General features: G+C 45.5%; 1 long non-coding RNA gene across 1 annotated transcript; it reads left to right on the forward strand.

Moving 5' to 3' along the window:
* Window positions 1-1,404: 1,404 nt before the first annotated feature.
* LOC144177966 (uncharacterized) lies at window positions 1,405-7,005 on the forward strand. The gene is made up of 3 exons (XR_013323894.1): window positions 1,405-1,703; window positions 3,044-3,317; window positions 6,537-7,005. It is a non-coding gene; the product is annotated as an uncharacterized LOC144177966 (long non-coding RNA).
* Window positions 7,006-7,990: the final 985 nt, after the last annotated feature.

A 7,990-nucleotide genomic window follows, 5' to 3' on the forward strand; every position in this document is an offset into this window, starting at 1 on the left:
CAGGGAGTTTAACCGTGATGGCGTTTACCGGCTCGCCAACACGATCAGTGAACGCCAACAGACGCCTTGTTGGTAATCAGCGGCGCGAGCGCACCATCAGACAGAACCGACAGACGCCCTGAAGGTGCTTTTTAGGGCCTAAACAGCAGCGTCTATGTCTGGCATAGACACTAAACGTCAACGTTTGTGTTCTGATTTTTCTCTTCAATAAGTAACAGTCAGACGGACGATAACATAACGATGTCAAGATATGCTTTGGCTCATACCACGGCAAGCACAATAGTTTGTTGCTGCAGCCTCGGTTGCTCTTCGTCAAGAACAAACTGAATCGGCTGTACAGCTTTCTTCGAGGGCGTGTATGCAGGGGTTCTATCTTCCTTTTTTGCACAGGCCGCCCGGGGCGGCCCCTGTAAAATCTTTTTCGCTCGTCGCTGCCGTCCACGGTACCTGTTTGCTGTACCTATTATGTCGCCGCCACCGCATGATTCGGTCGCTATCTAATATTGCCTTGCATTATCCCCACTTGTTACAAATTCAGAGGGTTTCGCACTGTTAGCAGTCGTTTTACACGACGGGTTTGATGCGCCTGACATGCCCGGAGTGACATCGCTTGTAGTATTAGCGCGACGTTGCTTGTCTGCAAGACGGTGCCGGACAAACAAGCGTTATCAACGCCAGAATTCTAACGGCACATTCCATTTCATTCGTGGCTACCGTGGCTTGCGCAGAAAAGGTCGGGTTGACCTGCGATAGCTTTTCTTGAGTCTAATAAGGGAGCTTTGGCTCAATCGCTTGCAGCGCTAGCAATGTGGCCTCGTCTGCAAGATCGGTGCGTGAGAAATAAGCGTTAGGACAGCCAAAATTTCAAAAATGCAGCATAAACTAGACACAAACGACAAGATTCGTTGACAACTTACGTAAGTATACAGTTGTCTTAGCCGACCCCCCCCACCGCTCGCCAAGATAGCTCAGTGGTAGCGCGTCCGGTTACTGTTTTGAAGGTCCATGGTTCGATTCCTCGTCGAACCTCGCTTTTTTTTTTTTTTTTTTTTCGGCCGAGGATTTTATTAGCTCTTTTTTTTAAGACCAGGGTAAGCGCCTGTTGCTTGCTTTCCATCACGCCAACATTTCCCACCCTCTTCCTAAACCCAAAGTAGCTTGTTGTCTCGCCCCTTCTCCCTTGAGAAGCCCGCCGTGAAAACAAAACCAAAACGAACGTCGAAACTTCTTTACAATATCAATATATATGTCAGTTACTTTATGTGTATTCCCTTTTGCGTTTAAAAACCTCAAATTCAAGTTATAAACACCTTTCAGACTTTGAAATCAGAAAGATAGTTACCAATATTACAGCACTAACACAATTTCTGTCAAACATAAAGGTGCTGCTATTGAAGTCTGGCAACTATCTCTCACTTTTTGCGTGTTTGTTCATGGCGTGTTGTGCCGAGTGGTTGCTGTTCAGTTTTATCTATTTCAAGCTTAAATCATAGTTATAAAAGCTTTATGGGTGATGTCTACCCTTCCAACCTACGCGTGTGTCGAACATGGAGACCCGGGAAGAACGATCATCGCCGCATAAAATAGTGCGCGTCAAAAGTGGATGACATTGCGTTCGAACAAAGCCTGCTGCCTGTTCGTGTCCGCGAGATGAAGACGACAGTGAAGGAGAATTGTACGTTGGAAACATCGTTTTTGCTAGGGTAAGTACGCATTTTTTTTTATTCTGTATTTGGTTGGAACGAGTTCAGTGGTTCGCTAGACCCCCATCTCATTTACTCTGAGAGCCTAGGTGATTTAGCATACTTGTTTCGCGCCCAGTCCACCGATTCCGCAGAAGTCAGCATCAATTTACGCTGAAGCTAGACCTTGGCTACGATGCTCGCGCTGTAGTACACGGCTGCTAAAAAAAAAAAAAAGAAAGCGTACACTTGATTCTTTGGCTGGCGTCTCGTAGGTGGTGTGAAGTCTCCCCCCTACCCGAATTCCGTGCACTGCGCTTCGCAGCTATTGCGCTCGCGAGACCGGCTGCCGCCGTTGCGACCTTGCGGTCTTCGGGCCGCGATATGCGTGCCGTTCTCGTGACGCTCGGCCACAGCGTCGTGAAATCGCTCGCCAACGCACCCCGACAGCGTATGCGTCGACCGGGTGCTGGCGGAGTTGTGCTGGAAGAAAAGCAGGCAAGAGATGAGGACGCAGGAGGTGTAGTGAAACAGATGAGAATTTACAAAGTGCAAGGGAGAGAAAATAGTATGCAAGGGCAGGAAACGGTGAGAGTTCGGGCCGCGCGCCAGCGAGCGAGGGCGGCGATTTCACGACGCCTGAAGTTGCCGAGCTTCACGAGTCCGGCGCGAATATGACGACGCCCGTCTGAGAGTTCATGGAGGTATAGAATAGAATTCACATACGTGCAAATTGAAGGTGAAATGCGCGCATGTGGCCTCGCAGGGAGCTGGCATAGTCTCGGGGTAGTGGGGGAGATTTCACAACGCCTACGAGGCGCCTGCCGATTCCGTCAGAGTAGCTCTCGGGAAGTCTGGGGCTTGATATCAGAGGCATATTTATTGTTTAAATTAGTGCAGAAAATTTAGCGAATTCGCAAGTTCTCATTTTCGCAAAACCGCAGGCCATACAGACTAACAAGAAAGCTGTAGGCACTCACTCAACTCGATTTATATTTGAGAATTGAACGTGCAGATACAAGTCAGACATTGAAATGGAGGAGCCTCAACTTTCACACACCAGAACCTATTGAAAGCAAGGGATGCAGATTAGCTGCTAGCATGCGTTCCATGCAAATTAGCTCAGCAGTGAGCTTTGCATATATCATGCATACCCCACTCACAGTACCTGCGGGTCTATTAAATACATTCTTACTGTGACCTAAATTTCACTTGGGGTGTTCCGGGATTGTTCTTATTAGTGCCTTGGAGGTTACTGTCTTTAAGCGATTAAAAATCTACTTGATGTAAGTATTCGTGCTTTGTGTGTGCTCTTCTTGTATTTCAACAAGTGTCAGCACACTCAGATTATGCACCTGCAGGTGCTGCTGCTGGCTGTCCTGGGTCGGCTGCCTTCCAATCCAGTTTCAAAGGCTTTGCCAGGGCCTCCCTTGGCCAACCGACACTGCACCTGCTGTACCCAAGTACTGCCTGGCCTTTCGTTGGGGCTCTGTACGCTTTGCCGCCAGGAATGATCATTCCTTCATCCATCATCTGGCCACTTGGACCACCCGTTCAGAAGCCAGCGCATTTGCTCGACACATCGGTCCAGGCACTCCTGCCATACCGGTGCACCCACCGATTATGTACTTTCAGGTTAGTTATTGCATGTTGTGGAACCTGCCATGATGTATACCTGTTAGCAGTGCTGTGGCCTCTGATTATTTGAAACATTTTCATGAAGCAGTGTTGTGCGTTTGGAGTGTGTCATTGCTTAGCAGAGATATTGAAGAGAATCTGGGGCCGATGACTAAAGGGCAAAAAGAGAAATTGGACTGACTTTGAAGCAAGTATTCGTATCTAATCAAGCCAAGCAAACATTTAGGATCTCTCGATATGGTTTTGAACTTGCAATAAAAACTGGTGTAGAACTACTTTCCATTTTAAGTAAGCTAACAATTTTATCTACTTAAGATCATACTGGTATTAATCATACTATACCGAAAAGTACATCCCGCAGTCTGTAGAATTCCGACAGCACTTTTTTCGCAGTCTCTCATGACAGGCACTATTCTCAATAATTGGAAGATAGTCGAGGTAGCACCAATCTTTAAATCAGGAGACTGTACTTCACCATTAAATTTCCCTAACAAGCAACATATGCAAGGTCGGGGAGCGTTGTCATCCACTCTCAGGTGGCTAATTATTTATAAAATCACAATATCACATTCGAATATCACCGCGGTTTTCACAAGGGTTACTTGAGAAACACAACTTTCAGGATTTGTTCACGATCGACATTGATCCATTGACGCAGGCTTACAAACTGCGGTAGTTCTCGATTTTTGTAAAGCATTCAATCGCATTGCACACTACAGACTACTTTTCAAACTTCACCCTAATGTCCTCACTTGAGCGAAAGATTTTCATTCTTCTCAAATGCAGTTTACTTCTCCTAATAACTGTATACTTCTTTTGCTCGTGCCACTTTGTTGTCCCCCCAGGCAGGTTGCTTGGTCTATCTTCCATGTTGCATATCCTCCCATGTAGGTCTATTTGCAGATGATATTGTAATTTATCACACAATTTCTTTCAACTACTACCGTCAATGCTTTCAATCTGATCTTAACACAATTAACTCCTGGTGCTGCAAATGGCTAATGTCGCTTGTCTCTAAAACAAAGTGCATGACTTTAACGGTGGCAAGTCTCGGATTGTAAATACTTACTTCATTAACAACAGCCTGATTACCTCTTGAGACAAAGGTGTTTTGGTAGGCCGGTAGGGGAGGGGGGATTGCATGGTGGATTTCAAAAGGTAGATCAATTGGGAAAATAAGACGTGTGATTAATATTTTCATTTGCACTCCAAAGCTCGCTTTATTTCATATGTTTAACTGACTGCAGTGGCTAGGGTGGTGTCCTGTGGAGGCGAATGTTGGTTACATACCGCTTGGTGTGGCCGCTTTTCAGATGGAGGCAACACGTTAAGACGCCTGTGTTTTGAGATTTCGGTCCGCACAAAAATACCCAGGTGGTCAAAATTAATGCGAAGCCTTCCCCTACAGTCCTCCCCATTACCCGAGTGTAGCTTTGGCGTGTTAAACTACCGTTTTTTTCTTTCTTCGTGTTTTTGGAATATTACCTGCTGCTGTAGCAGGTGCAACATAAAGGTGAAATTATGCATGTTTCCAAGAGCTAAATATAAAGGCCATATTGAAGTGCGTTTATGGGTCTATCTCATAGCAGTAATGAAAGGTTATATACTCTGGTGCAGGTTAAGAACGGCAATGGCTCATGTAGTGTAGTCCAGTGTTTGACAAAATGCCGTGTAGGCAGGTAAAAGCATTATTGCAATGAAGAAACGTAGGTCACTGACCAAGTCAAAAAACCCATTTAACGGTTTGGTGCTTGTTCACGGTGAGCATGTGTCGTGGAAAACGAAGCTATATATTTGGCATTACGCAGTGCAATGAGTTTGCATAGATATGGTGCGGATTGCCATCCATTATATTGATAATGTTGGGCGTCGTCCGAACGATGAGGGACTCGAGCAGTAATCGAGAAGATAGATTGCACTCAGTTGTCAGTAATTTCGCCTTGTTCCAGTCGACCACGTGTCCCGTCCTCTCACGGTGCTCTGCCAGTGCACTTGTTTTTGCATGGCCCTTGTTCACTTCGTTCCAGTGCTGCGTTAATCTTCTGTGCAGATTGCCCGTTTCGCCAATGTACACTGATTTGCATTCAGGGCATGGAATCTATAAACAACACCCGAAAGCTTGGAGCGTGAGAGGGGGTCCTTCACGCTGACAATGTCAGAACGCAGCTTGCTAGTGGGCACATGCACGATGTATGCACTGCGTTTCTTGAAAACGCGTGCGAGAGTTTCACTGATGTGTGGGACGTAGGTAATTGCTGCACGTTTTGATGCAGTCCTTGTGGCTGCCTAAAGCATTGTATTCAAAAAGAAGCTAAGAGGGCGACTAGCAGGAATCCGCATTGACATTAGCAGGCAGAAGCGTCCACAAGGCCTGTGTCAAGACGTGCTGCAATTCTCATCCTACACATCAATCAAGCTTTTGCACGCATTTTCAAGAAACACAGTGTGCACATCGTGCACGTGCCCACTAGCAAGCTACGTTCTGACATTGTCAGCGTGAAAGACCCCCTCTCACGTTTCAAGCTTCTAGGTGTTTATTAGATTCCGTGCGCCGAATGCAAATCAGTGTACATTGGCGAAACAGGCAATCTGCACAGAAGATTAATGTAGCACCGGAACGAAGTGAACAAGGGCCATGCAAAAACGAAGCCCAAACCAGCCCTGACAGCAGAGAAGGTCACATCCCTGAAAGGTATTGCATGTGATATCTGGCATCAGAACTCATAGCTAACTCATAATTTCGCAAAAGCAAGCATCCCCTAATATGAAACTTCTGGCACAATAAATGGTCTCACATATGAGAGTTTTAGCAGTCCGTCCGTTCCGTCACGTACGTAGCTAGCGTGTTTACCGGGACCCGTCTGGGCACTTAGGCATTCTTCACAGTAGGGGGATTAGTTCCGCACGCCTGCCTTCGCCATGTCCGCGCCTCCTCGCCCTTACTGCGCGCGCAAGCGCAGACCGGTCCCGGTCAACCCGGTAACAACGGAACGGACGGACTGCTAAAACTCTCTTGTGCCTGAATGCCATTCATGAATAATGGTTTGCTGCGGGCCCAGCATGGGTTAGCTTGCAAGAAAAAATGCTACAGGGTATTAGTTTGTTCCCCAAAGTGTTGCTTTTTACTGGCAACCTGTTTGGCAATATTTGTTACCCTTTTACCACATGGTCTTTTGTTCACAAGGTCATTGAACCCTTAATTCTCTCTATCTACAGCTCTTTTTCAGATCTATGTGGCCAGGCTGCGTCTGCGGAGCCCACTGAAGCCAGGCTAAAGGTGGTGCGAAAGCACCTTTCGCAAAAGCACGGCGACATGCAGCGCAAATAAATGAGTGAGCAGCACAAAATGAACTTGTCTATTTTTATTTTGCTAAAAGGCCTACATACTTGCCAAACTTGTAAACCAGTTCCACACCTCACAGCATGTGTCCTAAGTCAATCTCGTCATCGGACCTATAGCTTCACCAACAGACTGCATTCAGACCAACATACTGCATTCAGACCGACAGACTGCATTCAGACCGACAGACTGCATTCAGACCGACAGACTGCCGTCAGACCGACAGACTGCCATCAGACCGACAGACTGCCATCAGACCAACAGACTGCCATCAGACCAACAGACTGCCATCAGGCCGACAGGCTGCCATCAGACCAACAGACCGATATGCCGAATTTCCGGATTGGCTGTCGGTCCAACAGCCTGAATGTCTGTTGGGATTTCTCTTGGGGTTGTCAGTGTATATTTCTACAAAACTGTTTTAAATGTATATTCTGGGATTGTTTTGACTGCCTCATTTATTTATTTTGTGTGGTATACAAAGCGTATTTTCCTTGTATGACTGTGATTGTGTGACTGTGACCGTCATTTATTGTCAGCGTCTATTTATTCTGCAAAACTGTATTCAATGCGTATTTCACGATTGTTTTGAGTGCCTCATGTATTTAGTTTGGAATACAAAGTGTCTTTTTCTTGCGTGACTGTGATTGTGTGACTGTGATTGTAATTCATTGTTACGGACGAAAACCGGATCATGTTGGATGTTGCTGCTAAACGTCTTGTACATTTTTCTAGTTTTATTTTTGTAGCCTAGAAAAATGTTTTCTGTATGATGTACTCTCAAATTAGGGGGCACAGACCTCGTCAAGCCCGTCTGAATGGCTTTTTGTCTGTGCTTCTGGCATTTGTACCCATGAATGTGAAATAAAGATTGATTGATTCATTGATTGATTGATTGATCTGGTGAAAAGTGTTGAAAAACTGTGTTGGGGCTTTAAGTCATGGTTTTCTTTCACTGAAAGGAAGCTTTTCCAGCTCCTAAGCACCAAAAGTGACTGACATCAGTATGCTTCAGGTGCGTTTATAATTAGTGCACTCGATAAGCATTTTTTGGTTTTACCTGCTCTTGATAGTAATGAAAATTGAAATTTTACATTTTGTATTTGAAACAAACCACACTGAATGCAATCCTCCAAAATTATTTAACGCAGGCAGGACGTCCCACTACCATTTTTTCTATAACAAATACTTCCCTAACTTGTTTTCTATACCATTTCGATTGTACCAGAAGCAGTAAAATGTTAAATTGTGGCATATTAACTTAACACAAATATAAGTTGCATTCAGTTGCATACCCTCATTCAGTTCCCGGTCTGTGGATGACAGCTGG

This window comes from Haemaphysalis longicornis, unplaced genomic scaffold, assembly GCF_048455015.1.
Source record: "Haemaphysalis longicornis isolate Haplotype H1 unplaced genomic scaffold, Haemaphysalis longicornis Haplotype H1 scaffold_35, whole genome shotgun sequence".
NCBI classification, from domain to species: domain Eukaryota; kingdom Metazoa; phylum Arthropoda; class Arachnida; order Ixodida; family Ixodidae; genus Haemaphysalis; species Haemaphysalis longicornis.